An 18,959-nucleotide genomic window follows, 5' to 3' on the forward strand; every position below is an offset into this window, starting at 1 on the left:
ACATTTATGTTAATCACGGGGATGGGGTATTCAGCTGAGTATGGGTGTAGGCAGTTCTATAAGTCATTGTATATTAATGCTCAACACCAGGCCTATGTTGATGTCTTTCTATTCATTCTGATTGTCTGAAGCTCCATTCCCTAGCATATTTCTCAGGAAAGGCACATGAGAACAACATTCCCTGATAGCAGTTTATTTGTGCCCTTTATACTTCAGTCAGTTTTGCTCTAAAATAGGTATTTCAAATTTTAATATCTCAAACTTCCTAAAACTTGATCATTCCCGTCTGTTCTTTCTTTGGCAATAGTGAACCTCACCTCCTACATTATAGAGGATATAGAAGCCCCATTTCTTAATATAGAACATGTAAGCCTACTTCCCTCCTTCCTGCCATTAAAACAGAGAGTCTATCTTTATTGTTCTTTAATGTTAATCCCTCTTCTCACTTAGATTCCATTCCTTCCCTCTTTCCAAGAAACATTATATTGTCAATTATCATTTTTTTTATTCTTGTCTATTTAAATTCTCTCTCTCTTGATTAGACCCTTCTCATCAAGTTTTAAATACATTCCAGTCATTCCCAGTTTTTTAAAAAGTCATTCAATCCCACATCCCCCTCTATCATCTTATTATCACCTTCCCTTTATGGGCACATATTTAGATGTGTGATTTGTATGTGCTGTGTAGCTGCAGTGATTGCCTTCTTAGTATCCATCTCCCATTCTTCCCGTTGAAGCTGATTCTTTTAGAGCAGCAATGGATCAAGCTCAAAAGAGCTGCATTCCCCAGCCTCCCTTGCAGGTAAGAGTGGCCATATGACACAGCTCTGACCGGTGACATGTAAGCTGAAGTCATCTGGGGATTTATATAAAATGTTTGCTTTCCTGGCATAGGCACCAGAACTTTCCCCTTGATGTTTCTTTTTTCTTTCTATCTGTGGCACTGGCTTGAGACTGAGCAGCCGTCTTGCTTTCACAGTTAAAAAAAAAAAAAAAAAAAAAAAGAGAGAGAGAGAAAGAAAAAGAAAGCCACATACTGAGGATGACAAGGCAGAAAGAAGGGTTCTAGGACATTGATGACATCATGGAGCCAGTGCACTTGCCTAAACTGACCCTCTTTCATTCTTGTTATGTGAGATAAATAACCCTATTAGTTAAAGTTATGGTCATCAGGTTCCATTACATGTGACCAAGTGTGATTCCTAATCTATACTCTTACTCCCTACGTTTCCTCACTGTTGACTCACTCTCAAACCATTCCATTCTGGCCTCTGGCCCATCATTCCACTGGACTCACCAATGACCTGCATGTTGTGAAATCCAGGGGACATTTTCTGTTCTCATGTTACTTAACCTCTCAGTAGCATTTGACTCTGTTGTCCGTGGCCTCCTTTTTGAAACACTGTCTTCCCATGGCTTCCATGACAACTATGCTATGGGTTTGCTCCTTCATCTCCAGATGCTCCCTCTCTGTCTCCTTCATGGGCTAATCTTTATCTTCTAGTCAAATGTACCATCTTCCAGCCTCTATGACATAACATGACCTCAACAACAAGGTCTTTCCTCTGTTTGGAATGCTCTCTTCTCCCTCCTTTTGCCAGCTATCTCCTCCTCATCCTTCAGTTCTCTATCTATTCTTCACTTCCTCAAGGAAGCCTCCCTTGACTTCCTTGTGAGGTCAGATTTTCTCAAATTTCCTTGTATATTCCTTCATAACTCTTACATAGTTACAACTGTACCTTCTTTAGTGTCTTTTCTTTCTTTCTTTTTTTCGCTTCTTAGGGCCGCACATGCAGCATATGGAAGTTCCCAGGCTAGGGGTTGAATTGGAGCTGCAGTGGCTGGCTTATAACACAGCCACAACAACTCGTGATCCAAGCTATGTCTGCATCCTACACCACAGCTCACGGCAACGCAGATCCTTAACTCACTGAACAAGGCCAGGGATCAAACCTGCATCCTCCTGGATACTAATCAGGTTCCTAACCAGATGAGCCCCAGTGGGAACTCCCAGTGTCCCTTTTTAAGTTGGCTCTCTCCTCAGAATGTAAGCTCCATGAAGACAGGAACCAATCTATTTTTGTTCATCATTATATCTCCAAAATCCAAAATCTTCCCCAACACATAATATGTGCTCAGAAATTAGTTCTTGGAGTAAATGGATGAACATGTAATTATGGTGATTTATTTGCTTACCCACTTACTGTCTGTCATCTTCCAGCTCCATGAGAGAAGGAAACATATGTGTTTTGTTTATAACCATATATGCAGTACCTAACACATCCTGTATGACACATAGAAGAAAACATAATAAATTAAATTTTTTTTTTTTTTGTCATTTGTCTTTTATAGGACCGCATCCAAGGCATATGGAGGTTCCCAGGCTAGGGGTCTAATAGGAGCTGTAGCCGCTGGCCTACGCCAGAGCCACAGCAACACCAGATCCGAACCATATCGGCAACCTACACCACAGCTCACGGCAACACCAGATCCTCAACCCACTGAGCAAGGCCAGGGATCAAACCCGCAACCTCATCACTCATAGTCTGATTCGTTTCCGCTGCGCCACAATAAGAACTCCAATAAATTAAATTTTTAATGAATAAAAGAAGAAAAGAATGAGTAGGTTTCCAAGAGAGACCGTCCAGTAGTTCTATCAGTAGCATGTCAATGTTTGGGATTTTTTCTTTTTTCTTTTTACCATCTTTTGATAAAGTTTCTGCTTTTAATAGAGCAACAAATACCTTTATTGTCTCTGGAGAAGAATCTTTTGGAAAATATTACTTACTAATATAGTTTCCTTACAATATATCTTGTCTAAAATAGGCTGTCTATAAAGATCTACTTCTTCCTTTCTTTATTACCATCACCCTTGTCAGACTCACTATTATATTTTCCCTGGACTAAACTGGATCACAAACTTTTCCTTAAGCATGACTTATTAACCTGTATAAAAGCTTGGATAGTCCAAACTTTTTATTGTATCTCAGGTTCAAAGACCATATCTGTTTATTTTATCTCCAAAGAAAGGTAGTCTTATATAATATTTTTACTATAAAAAATAGCATAAGTAATTTTTATTTTGTTGTGGCAGGTTATTTCTGTTCTTCATTCTACAAAATATTTCCTTTAAGGAAAAGAAGGTGTTTTTGGTTTTTTTGTTGTTGTTGTTGTTGTTTTTGTCTTTTTCTAGGGCTGCTCCCTCGGCATATGGAGGGCCCAGGCTAGGGATCTAATCAGAGCTGTAGGCCAGCGGCTACAGCAATGTGGGATCTGAGCCGCGTCTGCGATCTACACCACAGCTCATAGCAATGCCAGATCCTTAACCCAATGAGCAAGGCCAGGGATTGAACCCGCAGCCTCATGGTTCCTAGTCAGATTCGTTAACCACTGCGCCACAATGGGAACTCCCAGGAAAAGAAGTATTTTTAAACTAGCAACAAATCTTTGTTTTCAAATGCCCAAGCTGAAAACATTCGGTTTCAAAAAAAAAAAAGGAGCAGCCAAAGACTTTTTAAGTCCTCTACCTCATTTCCCCATGAATTCTTAGCCTTTGAGGTACCCAAGATACTCAAGGAGATTGACAGGAAGAGTCAATTATGCAATTGCGAGGCAGCCCTAAGAATGCACCCAGTCTTGTAGTCAGCATATCTGTATCCTGTCCTTCCGAGGCCAAGAAACCTCAACAAACCTTCCATTCACCCACTCAGAGCTGTGTGTCTCAACTTATTACATATGTGTATATGTATCCCTTCTCTGGGAAGGGATCAGCCTGGGAAGGATGGAATACATATCTTAAACATTGCTGAATCCTTAGAACCTCTTGCAGAATCTTGTAGGTGTAATGTTTTGCTGCTGCTGCTCAGTAGGTGCTGTTATTATTCCCTTTTAACCAATGAGAGTTTTAAGTAACTTGCTTAAGTCTCATATCTAGTGAGCAGGGGACCCAGGACTCAAACCCAGTTTATCAGATTCCAGAGCTGGTGCTTTTAATCACTAGGATACTTGCCTCTTATGAATATTCATAGGCACCAAACTCCAGCCAGGCTGCATTTGCTCGTGACTGCATTTGCAGTGTACCAGGTAACCAGTTTTGCTCATAACTACTCTGGGGTATTTCAGATTGTGTTCATATGAAGTTGTAAGTCTGAAAATAATTAAGAAAGGAACTAATTTTAAAATAGCAGGAAGGGGTGATGTATAGAGGCCCACTTTGACATTTTGATGTGCTTTTAAACACACAGCTCAGGGCTATAAAAGCCACTACACTAAGATTGCAGAATCATTAAAAATAAAATTGCCTGATTAATTTTTTAGAGAACTGTAAATGATATCCTGTCGTCTCTGGAGAAATCTTTCCCACCTCTTGGTGACCAGGATGAATAAGTTGGCTACTTTCCTTTTTGTTTCTCCATTTTCTGCCCCAGAGGGTCAAAATAAAATTATCTCAATTGAAGATTTAAGCTTTATTTGATGAAGTTTCTAGCTACTTAAACTGGAAGCAAGAAAAGTCATTTTATGGTGGCATGACAGTAGAAAGCAGTTAGGCACATTCCTGCTTAATGATGGAAGATTAGTCAAGGTTATTATTAAGTTTTAGTCTCTTCATTTAACTAATAAGATTGATTAATACCCTTCCTATCAAGGGAAAAAAAAAAGCTTTATGAAGTCTTGACTATTGATATTTTTACCAGGTTACCCTTTGTATTTTGAGTGAAAGACACTCTATGATGTACCACTGAGTTTCCTCGAAAGCTCCATAGAAACAAACAGATGGAGAAAAGTCCAGGGATAAGATAACCCAGAGACTTGAACCTGCAGCAAAATGGAGTTTCTCCAAATTAGGCATCAGGAGAAGCAGCAGATAAGAGCAACTGGCAGCTGAAGATATCCTTGTTATTCTCTGGGCTAGAATCACGCTGGCAGAAGCTTTAACTAACTAAATTTACTTGCATGTTCTCCGAAGGGAGTGATCATATTGCACTAGGGTCACTTTTCATAACACACTATTTTGCAAACCAGTTCCTAGGACCTTGTAAAATATTTGATTTCCAAACCTCAATATAAGTATTAATATGTCGGCATGTCCATTACATGTTCCAACTCTAAAAAATGAGTTTAACTATCCACCAAAAATGGAAACTCCAGTAATATTTATGACTTCTTAGAGCATACAATCTTCATTTTGAAAGACTTAAAGCCATTCCAAGAGGTATTTATCCAAAATTAGCATCCAGTAACAACGCCTTGGGATATCCCTGTTCTGGCAGCACCTGTAGCCAGATCTGGTTACAGTTATTCAATCTAATGCTGGAGCTGCTGACCTCAGGAAGACAGGTGTCCTCTCCAACAGCAGGTCCCTATTCTAGTCAGTAAGAAATGTGTTCTGTTAAATTGCCTTCAGGCCCAGTCTGTTTGATCAGGTATCTGGCCAGCATAGTAGCCTCATCACAAAGAATTAATGGAGTTTTCATCTCTTCCCCAATAAATTGCTCTGTAGTTAATTGAGCACTACATTTCCCAAAAGAAATGCTCCTTTGGCTAAATACACAACACCATTCATCAATTTATTTATTAATTAATCCAGTATTTATTGAATACCTATTATGTGCTAAGCACTAGGAGATTATGGATTTATGAAATTTAATGACAAGGAATATCTTTCATCAATAAACCTAATAATTGTTTGAAGAATCCAGATTAGATTCTACATATTCTATTCACCAAGCCCAAACTTCAAAGCCCATTTTCAGGTCCTATCTCTTCACTTACTCATTTAGGGAAACTTTATTGGGTTTTTAAAAGAACTGCATTTGGCGCTGGAATGATGAAGAAGAAAATACCCCACCACCAGGAGCTCCCAGGCTTGTGAGGAGATAAGTGAGGTAGACAGGACCCAGTTGTGGAAATCTTTGTAGCCAGGCTAACCAAGGAGTATGGGTTTTATCTTACAGCAGCAAGGAGCTGTTAGACAATCCTGAGGAGAAGAGGATCATGATTAAACCTGCATTTTAGAAAAATCAGTTTGATGATGACAAAGAAGATGGAAAGTAAGGGTGGCCAGAAAGAAGAAACCAGAGGGGAGGAAAATACAAATTCCAAAATTATTGAGGAATAATAGAAATAACAAGATTTTAGTAACAAACTGAATGTGAAGACAGAGAGGATGAAGTCCAAGATGAGTGCTAAGATTCTGGTCTGAGCGGCATTAGCAGTGAGGAGGAGGAACAGGGTTAGTGGGAAAATGAGTTCAAACTTTGAACATGTTTTGCTGCAGGTTTCTTTGGAAGATCCAAGTGTCAACATCAAGTTTTCTGTCATAAATATTTGTCTGAAATCATGAAAGAGGTAAGGGCAGGAGGTAAGGATTCGAGAGTCATCACCTTATAAACTGTAACTGAAACATGATTATGAGCGACATTGCCAATTCTGTAACCATCCCTCATCCCAAATCCTTATATTCACCCAGCATTCATTTTAAAACTTTATTATTCACTAATTCCTTTATTTGGGTAAGTAATACATATGGAACTCCAGTATCATATTCCAGGTGATGCAGAAACCCTGGATGTACGTAGATGAGTAAGCTTTAATTCCCTACGCTAAAGGATCTCATACATAACCTGACTGTTGACTAGAAACTAATTCTCCAATTCTATGTGTGTCTAAGTCTTAAATCTTTAAGAGGATAAATTCCCAAGGTTTATCCTCTTAGATTATTATTTTTTAATTCTTATAGAGAGCTAACACAAAGTTCTGCTCTTTATAGATGCTTAGCGTGAACCCTGAGTGACAGATTGATTACTCATTTTAAAACATAGATGAATTTATTTATTTTTAAATAGTGTGGGGGAAGAGTTCTGACTAGAAGGTATTAAATTTTCATTGTAAATATTTAGAAACTACAAAATAAATAATAATTATTGTTAATATATTGTCCAAAGATAACCACTGTTAATATTTTATGTAAAAATACTCAAAATCCATTTTCTAAGTATAAAAACATGCCCTATTACATTTTGGGACTCATATTGAATATATTTTTGTGTCACTTTTTTCATTTACAAATGCTGTATCATGAACATCCTCTTGTGCCATTAAATATAGATTTCCATCGTTATTTTTTATAAGACCATTTCATTGTATTCCATGGTATGGCTGTACCATAATTTATTTACCAGGTCCTGCATTGATGGAAATGTAGGTTGCTTCTGAATATTCATTACTTAAACAGTGTAATGATGAATATCTTTGTACTTAAGACTTTGTGTGATCTTTTCTGTACAATAAATTTCTAGGAATGGGTTTATACGTCCATGAGACTTTATGTGTGTATCACCAAATTGTTCTTTGAGTATGCGACTATCCCCATCTAGGGTTTGAGTTTCAAAATTCAAACTAAAGTTCTTTTTGAAGGCTATTTAGAGGACAAATGCAGAGACTTAAGACTTTAAAAGTAGAAATACAGCAGAGTTCTCTTGTGGCACAATGGGTTAAGGATCCAGCATCCCGTCAACTGCAGCCTCTGGGGTCACTGCTGTGGCATGGGTTCAGTCCTGGCCCAGGAACTTCCACATGCCGTAGGTGCTGCCAAAAAAAAAATTTTGTTTAAGAAATATAGCATACATACATGAAAGTTCACAAATCAAAACTGAGCTTGATAAAATTTTATGAAATGATCACACACATGAAACCCAGACTAAGAAAGAGATCATTACCAGGACCCTAGAAGCCTTCTGTCTTCCAGTTACTATACAACATGGCCACTTTCTCCCCAGGAAGCTCTCAGCCAGCAACTGAGCATGGCATAGGTACTAGTAACTGGACATTTCTGCTCAATATTGGCCCCCTCTGAGGGCTGAACAAGATTTTGTCAGAGCTACACCTCAGTCTAAGGTTCTTATTACTCAATTCTTCTTTTCCCCTCTCCTTCCCAGGTGTTAGACTTGCATCACAGTCTAAAATTTTACCCTGACTACTTTTGTCCTTTAATAGATTTTATCAGCAGTAAATCTCTTGCATTTCTAACTCTGCCTTGTTGTCTGCTGTGCAGAGGACCCACCAACACAAATGGTCCTGGAATGGGCTGAAATGACAAACTATGTTTGAGGACTGGACCACATACATATCTCCCTGCTGTCAATGTGGACTCTGTCCAAGTGGTAAATGGGCATGGATAGTCTCAGCCACAAGTGGTAGCCCAATTGCTAAAAATATCACCAGTAGTGACTTGAGAGTGGCATTCCAGTGCAGAATGCCCTGGCTGGTGAGATGGTTCAAGCCTTTTTAATTGCATGTAATCACACACAAGGATAATGGGATAGGCTGAGTATTAAAAAGTTGCATTGACATCCTGCAGAGGAATAATTGGAAATGGAGAACAATTAACAAACAGTTATGACTAAATACAAGAACCAGAAATTCTCTTTTGTGGCTTATAGAAGAGTTAGCACAACCCAAGAGTAATTTTGGGATCTGATAGTTAAGAACCCTCTAAACAGTTGAATGCTCAGACCTGGCAAGTCTGTTATACCCTGGTTAAGAAAACCTGGAACCCTGAAACATGAGATGGAAAGATCTCAGTGGATACCCTCAAAGATAGTGGCTCTGCAGACTCCCCTGAACCCATAGAATCCACAGAGGTGGCCCACCCCTCCCTGTATAGGAAAAAACTGCAGGGGTCACTCCTTAGGGCAACAGATACCCCCTCAGGAGATGTGCCACCTCCTCTCCTGGCTGCCAGTTTGATAGTTAATTTCCCACATAACTTGACTGGGACATACTGGACCTGATAAGAGCAATAGTGTCCCTCCCTCAGCTCACATCTATAGCCACAGGGAGGTAGCCAATATGACCAGCTAAAGGAAGAGGAAAAAGGCCAGTTTTGTTACAGATAGGTCAGCTCGATTGTGGGTGCAAGCTTTGTTATTGGAATGGGCACTGGAATGGAGTAGCCACAGTGACAGAGACAGAAACTACTTATGGGCCAAATGCATGGACTTCCATTTGTCAAAGCTGGACTCAAGATTATGGCCTATAAGTATCTAACCTGTTGGAGAGCAATGCCCAGCCCCTTATATGGCTCTATTCCTTGAGGAGGCCCACCAGTAATGAGTAGATTTTTTTTTTTTTTTTTTTTTTGTCTTTTTTTTTGTTGTTGTTGTTGTTGTTGTTGCTGTTGCTATTTCTTGGGCCGCTCCCGCGGCATATGGAGGTTCCCAGGCTAGGGGTTGAATCGGGGCTGTAGCCACCGGCCTACGCCAGAGCCACAGCAACGCGGGATCCAAGCCGCGTCTGCAACCTACACCACAGCTCAGGGCAACGCCGGATCGTTAACCCACTGAGCAAGGGCAGGGACCGAACCCGCAACCTCATGGTTCCTAGTCGGATTCGTTAACCGCTGCGCCACGACGGAAACTCCCCAGTAATGAGTAGATTAATTGAGCCCCCTGCATCCTGGAAAACAGATTCAATCTCATATAAACGGACATTTATTTGAATATTTTTCTATCCTCAGAGCTGCAGCAGTTACCACTATCCATGTATCCAGGGGCTTACAAGAGTGTTTGATCCACAGGCAAAGGATCTCACACAACATAGGGAACCCTGTTCTGAACTCAGGAGGTGTGGGAAGAGGCCATGACTTTGAGATTCACTGCAGTATCAGAAGCTACTGACATGATAGAGTGATGGAATGACATGCTGCAAGCATAGCTGATTGCCATCTTTGAGGAAAGACTGGTAAGAATTGGGCACTTTTCCAGGATGCAGTATATGCTCTGAATCAGAGGCATCTATATGGTGCTATGTCCCCAGTAGGAAGAAATGTGTGCATAGAAACCAAGAAGTGGACGTAGGAGTGGCTCCACTTACCATCAATCCACAGGAGGATTTTGTGTTTCTTATCCCAGCAACTCTGGGCTCTGCAAGGTTGGAGGACCTGGTGTGGAAATGCACTCTTGTCATTGAACATATGGAACGTATGGCTGCTGCCTGGGCACTTTGGATTCCTGTGTCTGGGAACCATCAGTCAAGAAGAGCCTCCGTCTTGGCAGAGGTCATTATCCCTGATCAGCAAGTGGGGGCAGAGCTCCTGTTATGTAGTGGGGCAAGGAGGAATATGTGTGGAACTCACCTGACCCACATGGGTGCCTCTTGGTACTTTATCATTGAACTGCCACCTTGAGTGGACAAGCACAGCAGTCCAGCCTGAAAAGGGGATAGCTAACAAAAGCTCAGACCCCTCAGAATGGAGGAGCTACTCTCTTGAACCTGTGCAGAGAAGTAAGTCAGCACAGCATGAGGGGTGAATCATGACAACCACAGATCCATGTGCTGCTCAAATGTCCCTTCAGGAAAGAACTTAGTGATGAGCAGCAAGGGGAGCAGTTAACTGACAGGCTAAAGTTGCCACACCACAGAGATATGCTGCAGTATTTGAGCTGAGGCCAGGCCTTTCCCTGGCAGTCCCAAGCCCATGACTGAGCCATGTCAGGGGTCTGCCTAGAACCCTCCCTTATGTATGGGAACTTCTCTACCCAACCCCAATCATAGGTTTCCCACAGGAGCAACCAGGATCTCACATGTCCCTGCACCCACCACCAAAGTTGACTGGTCTAAGGATGGGTACTTGACCCAAGCTAAGGCATCCATGGTCTGTCTCTTGGATTTTTTTTTAAAAAACTGTAACTCAGAAGAGGCTCTCTCCAGTGAAGGACATTGTGAAAGGTAGACTTGGGAACTGTTGGTTTCTGGCCTTGTGAGGAAACCCATGTACAGTGAGCAAGAATGAAGTCAACACACACACAAGCACAGAAATGGGAGACAGTGCCTTGTGGCATTCAAGTTCTTGAGGTCCAGCTCCTCTGGGTCTGACTGTTCTAACCTTTTCCTTCTATTGGGTAAGAGAATCTAGTGTACTTCTAATAAATAACTAACTGGAACCAAATGGTGATCACATTGACCACATAAGTTCTAGCAAACACTTAAAAGTATCCTATGCCTGGAGTTCCCGTCGTGGCGCAGTGGTTAACGAATCCGACTAGGAACCATGAGGTTGCGGGTTCGATCCCTGCCCTTGCTCAGTGGGTTAACGATCCGGCGTTGCCGTGAGCTGTGGTGTAGGTTGCAGACGCGGCTCGGATCCCGCGTTGCTGTGGCTCTGGTGTAGGCCGGTGGCTACAGCTCCGATTAGACCCCTAGCCTGGGAACCTCCATATGCCGCGGGAGCAGCCCAAGAAATAGCAACAATAACAACAACAACAACAACAACAACAACAAAAAAGTATCCTATGCCTATTTTATACTTATAGTTAACATTGATTTAGTTGAGGGTTTATTATATTCCAGACACTGGTCTAAGCACTTTACACATATGAATTCATATGAATTCATATGAGTTCAGCAGCAATATGAGTTCACCCAAATGCACTCTCCCTGTTGTTTTCCCCAAAGCCACTTTTATTTGTTTGTTTGTTTGTTTGTTTTTTAGGGCAGCACCAACAGCATATGGAGGTTCCCAGGCTAGGGGTCCAATTGGAGCTGTAGCTACCGGCCACAGCCACAGCCACAGCCACACCAGATCCAAGCCGCATCTGTGACCTACACCACAGCTCATGGCAACATGTGATCCTTAACCCACTGAGCAAGACCAGGGATCGAACCTGCATCTTCATGGATACTAGTCATGTTCATTAACCGCTGAGCCACAACAGAACTCCCTCCCCAAAGCTACTTTTATTTTTTTTTTAATTTTAAAATCAAAAATAAATAAGAGATTCTGTTACATGTCATTTTAATAGGGGCTCCAAAGAGCCAACCTTAAAGATGTACAATCTTCAGCATTTTAGTCTCTCACCCAGTGATGCTAGCTCTGATTTGGGGCTTGAGCAAGACCAGGTTGCAGGTTCAGGTGTCCTTCCAACTCCTCAAAAAGACCTATTTTTAATAATAGAGAAAGTTATATAAAAGCAGAGCTGATAATTTCCTAAAGATATACATTTTGGAACCTTAAACTGGGATTCAGGGTTTGACAGGTATGAATACTACATGGTCAGAATTTGTAAATTGGGACAGTCTTGGAAGTCCAAGAAGGATGCCACCAACACCAATCAACAGAGACTTCTAGAAGGCCAAATACCTCCTTACCCAGGCCTGAAATCCAGTCTCAGTGAGTCACTCCTTTATGTGAAGCATCCGTATGACCTCTGCTCTCTTTTAAAATTAAATACTCTGTAGAGGTAGAATTCGATACCTAATCCCTTTTCTATCTAAAGGGCATGAGGAGTAAGAAGAATGGAGAGAAAGGAGGAATGAAGAGGTCTAGGGTAGTAAAAGATGGGGAAAGGCCTTCCAACCCCACCACTTGACTGAAACTTCTGTTAGTTCCTACCTTCAGATCAGAGCTGTCTCACAGAAATATAATGCACATCACACATACAATTAACATTTTTCTAGTAGCCACATCAAAAGTTTTTTCAACAATCAGGTGAAATTAATTTTAATATATATTTACTTAAGCCAACATATCAAAAATACAATCATTTCAATATATAGCCAATTAAAAATTATTAGTGAGCTATTTTACATTTTTATGTCTTGAAATCTGATGTATTTTACATGTACAACAAATAGCAACTTGAATGCCAACTGTATTTAAAATTCACAAAAGTTTTAATTAAAAAAATAGTTTCATATACTGTTGTTCAAAATATACTTAAAAATTTCCAATAACTAAGTCAAATGCTTTTAAATTTACATTTAAACTAATTAAAATTAACTAAAAGTACAAGTTCAGTTCCTTGGTCACAGTGTGGCTAGTGGCTACTGTATTCAACAACACAGCTGGAGAATGTTCTATGAGTGCATAAAGTTTTATGGGACTATGCAGCTCTGGATGTAGTCTTTGGTGTACAATAAACTTCATTCACTACTTGGTCGGCAGTGTCAGGGAAATGGGTTATATATACAAAACAGATTCCTTAACTATCCAGAAGCCTTGCCTCACCTCTCCTAGACTGACTCCTCCAGGTCCCCTCTGCCATGTTGCCCCCCGCCCCGCCACCATGCAGCAGACTAGTAAAGAGCAAGTTCTTTGGAGTCAAAGCGTCCCAGTTTTCCTCTCAGCTCATCATTTACCACTTGACTCACAAGTTAATTAACTTCTCTGAGCCTTAGTTTTCACATTAATACACTGATGATATTTTAAAGGATTGTTGTGAGAAGTGAGATAATGTGCACAAGACATTTAGCACAAAGCCTGCCATATACAAAGGAATAAATGGTGATTATTAAACAAAAAGCTCTGTATACCCTTTTGCATGTACTTCCGCGGCTTCCTGCCACTGGTGTGTGTGGTTATTTCTTGATAATCTTAAGTGGGGCAGGAGTTAGTGGGAGTAGGGGAGAGGGGAAGAGAGCCCTGGCATCTGGGCACTGGTGTGTGCCCCAACTCAGCCTTGAAGTTACTTTATGAACGTTTTTGCTCCTACTGTTATCTTCAGCTCTTCCTTCCCTGCTTATCAGTTCAGATGGCTTTTGCTCTGGAACTCCAATTCCCATGTGGCCCCCCTCTTTCTGCTCTGAACTAGAAAAAATGATTAACCACACAAAACAGCCATCAACACTCTTTCCAAGGACATCAATGACCTCATTAAGTCCAAGCACATGGATACTTTCTCCCCAACCTCTCTGCAGTGTGTGACACTGTTGCTTCACTCTCCTCATCCTGGTTCTCCCCTAACAAGCCTCAAACCATTCTTCCTCCTTCTTTTGTAAAAGCAAACCTGGGTCTGAGCCTTCCCCACGGCACAGTCTTGTTTACTCCCAGGCCCCAGCACAGTGCCATGTCCTGTGCTAGTCACCTCATTTCATCTCTACAGTGGCTCTGAGAGGAAGGAACTGTCATCTGCTTTTTATAGCAGAAAAACAAAAACAAAACAAGAGGAAAAAAACAAAATCTAGGCCTATCTTAATCCAGACTCCATGTTCTTCCTAACACATAGGCCTAATTCCCATACTTCATTCAATGGGTTGATGCTCTCAGCCAGGATGGATATCTACCATCTACCCTCAAAAGGTTTGCAGTTGAGTGAGAGACTCTTGGAAGATACAAGTAAATATGGTGGTGTGACAAGTGCTAAAACAGGGCCCTGTGGGAAAACACAGAAGTAGCACCTAACACAGCCTTTGTGGGCAGAAAAAAACCTCCACCAAGGATAAAACATCTATGCTGAATCAAGAAGGACCAGTAGGAATTACAAAAGAGAAGGGAGAAAGAGGGGTGATCTCAGACAGAGGGAGAATAACTGCAAATGCCTGAAAACAGGGAAGAAAGAGTGGGAGGCTGCAAGCAATTCAGTGTGGCAGGAGCCTGAGCAGAAGTAGCCTGAGACAGGGGAGCAGGGACTAGCTAGAATCTAGTTGAGGGTCTAGATGAGGATCTAGAATCTGGTTGAGGGTACAGGAAACCATTGAACGCTTTTAGCAGGGGAGAGGCTGGTTCAGATTTGCAAAAAGAATAAAAAACAATCACTCTGACTGCAAATAGAGAATGGACTCAAGGGGGGGCCCAACAGGGGAAGACAGGGAGACTAATTAGGAGGCCACTGCCATGATCCAAATAAGAGATGATGATGGGGCAAATTAAAGCCGTATCTATCTCCTTCCTAGATAAGGAGAAATAGAGAGAAATCCAGAATGGAGGGATTTCCGTTCTGGGACTTTGTGGTTGATTAGATGTTATTAGAGTGGAGAGCAGCTAAGGAATCAAGGATAATGGTCACATTTGGAAATGGGCAACTGTGTGGATGGTGGTAGATCATTGAGAGACACAGAAGGAGGGGCAAGTACCAGGGAATAGTGATGCATTTTCACTTGGGACGTGTTGAGTTGAGGAGTCAGTGGGAGACCCAGATCAGGATGTCAGGTAGATAATGGCCTATGGGTTTGTGGTTCAGGATAAGAACTGTTGGGATAGAGATGGAGGTTTGAGTTTCAGCAATGGTAATGTAGTCCATGAATACTTCAAAGGGATACAAAGTGAGAGGAAAAGCACACTGAAGAAGGAACTCTGAGGCACACACATTTAGGAACTGAGTAGAAGAGAGACTTTAAGGGAGGCTGAGAAGAACCCAGAGAAGCAGGAGGAAAAGCAAAACTGTGATCTTGTGGAAGCAAAGGAAGGAAAGGAGTGGAGTTTAAGACGCTGAAAATGTAACTAATTCAGCAATAGGGAAGTTACAGTTGCCCAATGGAGAGCGGTCTCAGCTGAGTTTGGGTGGCAAAAGCCAGTCTGGAGTGGGTTGAAAAGAGATTTTATAGTAAGCAATTGTGTGTGGTGAGCATAGACAACTTTTCAAAATGTCTAGTTGCAGTAAATTCAAGCAATTCAATAGTGCGGTGAAGATTAACTGAGGTGATGAAAATAAAGCAGTTAAGCACAACGCATGGCACTTAACGATAATTCAATATATGTTAGCTGTTATGTATTAAGGATTATACTTCAAGGAAAAAGAGAACTGGTGGTGGCTATAAGGAAATGTGAATTTAGGGAGGATTGTTTTTAAAAAATACCTCTATCTTTACCATATTGAAAAAAAATAAAGTTTCAAAACCCACATCAAACAAATATTTGCAAACGGTTCAAAAAAAGCGACAATCCTCTGAGCCACCCTCTCAACCCTGGAGACAACCACTTTGAACTACTTTTGTGTTGTGATAACCTCCACATCTCTAATTAACCTCCTAATATGACTGCATCTTGATTCACCTTAGACTTCCTGATATGCTGAGTGAGAATTTAGTTTGTTTATACTTCCCTCATCCAAAGTGGTTGTATCGGCATTCTCAGTTTCTGCTGGCCACCTTCACTTATGCTCTACTTTTCATTCCATTAATCATAGATAGCATCTCTTGGCTCCCTACATTTAAGATGAGGATGTCAGTAGCCTACTCTTCCCACCACCTTTCAAGGTGAAAGGTTTTTTTTTGGGGGGGTGTTTTTAAAATATGAGAGACTCTTGCACAGGTGTAAATGGAATCAATGAAAGTGAACACCTGAAAATAGACGACAAAACAGATGTTAGTGTAAGAAGAGTTCAGAGCCCAGGGTGGGATGTCTCCTCCCTAATGGCACCACCAATTTCCTAGCACAAATCTTAGAATCTTCTAGAATGCATGGAACTCCTTTGCACCCTGGATCCAGTCAGCCATAAAATTCCATACATTCCACCTCTTCAGTTAGTGTCTTTTTATTCTTTTCTCTCCTGCCCATGGCTTTAGTTTGGACTTCCAATTATTTCTAATTTAGACAATAGACTTCTAGCTGATGTTTCTCCTCATTTTTCCCACCTAAGTCTTAAACTGATGCTGATTAATCTTTAAGCAAGCTCTCATCTTCTTACTCCCTTGTTCAAAATCTGTAGTCTGGCTTTCAAGGTCTTCCACAGTGTGGTCCAAGCCCATCATGAGGTAAGGGAAGGTTCAGTCAGGAAGGAGCAGGCTAGAGGTCTGAGGCAAATGGAACATGTTCCCCAGGTAAAGCATACTTTCTCAGGCCCACCTATTCTACAAGAGCTTCAGGGCCCTTCTGGAAGGAGTGAAGCCTAGTTAACCACTCCAAATGTGTCTGTTGCAAAGTCCAATAACTATAGCCATGTGCTCTCATTCAGAAATTCTCTTAATATTTCCTTTGGAAATTCACAAAAGAAGAAATACCAACAGCCAATAAACATTTAAAAGTTCAACATCATTAGCTAGAATGTAAGCCAGGAGAAAAGAAGTGTACCATTCTTTGCAAAGAGCTTATGCATTATTCTTGTAGCTGGTGATTTAGCTGGCATCTGCTTTCTCCTTCCCTCGTCTGAGTCCTTTGGGGAACTGGATAGGCCTGGCGTAGGGCACTAACTGTGGAGAGCATGTGAGGCATGTACCTCTGTGTCACGGAAGCTCTGACACTGAGGGTGATTATTTTTAGTGGTGACCTTCTAGGTTCCAAGGAAAAGTAAACAGACGTGCACATGATTTCCTCTGAGAGACTCGTGGTAAACAAATTGGCCTGCACGCTCCCACTATTATCCCATGTTCTGAATCCAGGGCTTTTAAAGCGCAAGCTCAGGTGAAAGCTGGAAACCAACCAGGATGAAAAGAGGGGTAAACTGAGTGAAAGTTCACAGTTTCTAGCTACTGGGTCAGAGAACTACAGGTGAAACAACTCATCTATTCCAAATTCTTAGAAAACGTGTTGTTTTAAAGTTTCAATACTTCTTCATGAAAATAACACCAAAACTTATTATTTAATGTCTCCCCTTTTATTTTGTATTATTCCATTTGCTTTACTTCTGCTATTTTTCCTATGTAATGTGTTTATTATTTTAAGTGAACATTATTAAAAACGTACAAAGAAAAAAAAATCTCCATAATCCTGCCCCTTATTAATAGTTTGTTGGATATCCTTCAGATATTTTATGCAGATACTTACATCTATATATCAACGAAGGAGAAACTGTCTTATAAATCTCTTTGTCATCTAGTACTGTATCTAGGGCATCTTTTCACTTTGGCATATATAGGTCCCATTCTTTTGATGGTCATTTAGGTCATTTCCAGTGTATTACTATTATAAACAATGCATAAGTAATCATCTTTAAACAGGCATCTTGCATACTTGCATGAAAGTTTCTGTTGGACAGGTTCTGGGAAGAATTTCTGGATCGAAACATTTACATATTTTTGAAGTTTTAATTTAGTTTTTGGCAAGTTGCTCTCCACCTGTCTCCTGACAACATGAAAATAATTTCTCATGAAGACTTAGCAGCTAACACAGTGCCTGGTTAGCTCTTTGTTAATTGTGATTAGATTAAAGAATCATAAATATTACTAATGGTCCTAGTTCTGACACCACTGAAGTGCACTGCCCTGCCTGCTTCAATCTTAATTAACCCAGACAACTGAGGTTATTTAAGTGTGGAGAAGTGTCAGATTCATAGCAGTAGTAAATACAATGAAAAGTAATAGTACGTACCACAATATACAGCACTTCTGATTGTCTCCTCTGTGACGTGATATTGTCGTTACCTGAAATCAGAATTCTAGACAGAAACCTAGACATTAAATGGTCTGTTACTTTTTAAAATTTTTTTTGTCTTTTTGTCTTTTTTTTTTTTTAATGTGAAAATGTGAAAGCCCAGAAAGGTAGTGATTGTCCAAAGATTTGAGAATTAATAGATTCTACTTAGAACACCTTTTATTTCTCACTTTCTTGACTTGAATGCACAGATTTTTTTATAATTTTATTTCATTTGACTATATCATACAAAAAAGGTACACTATTGGCCGAGTCTTCAAGTCTTTTTAGTTCTATCAATTTACATGCCTAGAGTTTTCCTTCTTGCCCTCCTAATTTTCTACTTCAAGTTGGCCAAGGATTGAAAACAAAATAACCATGATTATTAGAATGATATGTCAAGTGATGGGATCTGGGAGTGAGTCTAAGATTTTCCAATGAGTGAAACACAAGAGATGTAATACTTTTTTTTTTTTTTTTTTGTCAGCTATTTTGGCTACCCAGGACAGCTTAATTTTGTAACTAAGCAGCTTAGGAACATGTATGCCATGTTCTGGATAGCTGAGATGATTTTTTTATATAGGCAGTTGACCCTTGAACAACGCAGAAGTTAGGGACATCAACCCTCTGTGCAGTCAAAAATCTGCATATAACGTTATAGTCTGCCTTGGTATTCATGGCTTTGCACCTTCAGATTCAACCAGCCTCAAATTGTGTGGTACTGTAGTAGTATTTGTTGAAAACAACACAGTTCAAGCCCCTGTTGTTCAAGGGTGAACTGTATATAAAATACTGTTAACAGTAAAATCCTGGGAGGTATTCAGAACCTTTTAGGCTTAAAAATTTGCCCAGTTCTAAGGAAGAAAATAGTCAAAGTGTCTTCAAAGGCTGTTAAC

At 40.5% G+C, this 18,959-nt stretch overlaps 1 long non-coding RNA gene across 2 annotated transcripts in view; it reads left to right on the plus strand.

The window, feature by feature from the left end:
• LOC106509808 overlaps window positions 1-18,959 on the plus strand; it is an 86,243-nt gene that overhangs the window by 57,254 nt on the left and 10,030 nt on the right. For both annotated transcript variants that reach the window (XR_002342701.1, XR_001307695.2), the window contains exon 3: window positions 6,277-6,347. This is a non-coding gene — a long non-coding RNA (uncharacterized LOC106509808). The remainder of the gene's footprint in view (window positions 1-6,276; window positions 6,348-18,959) is intronic.

The sequence above is a fragment of the Sus scrofa genome, chromosome 3, assembly GCF_000003025.6.
Source record: "Sus scrofa isolate TJ Tabasco breed Duroc chromosome 3, Sscrofa11.1, whole genome shotgun sequence".
Taxonomy (NCBI): domain Eukaryota; kingdom Metazoa; phylum Chordata; class Mammalia; order Artiodactyla; family Suidae; genus Sus; species Sus scrofa.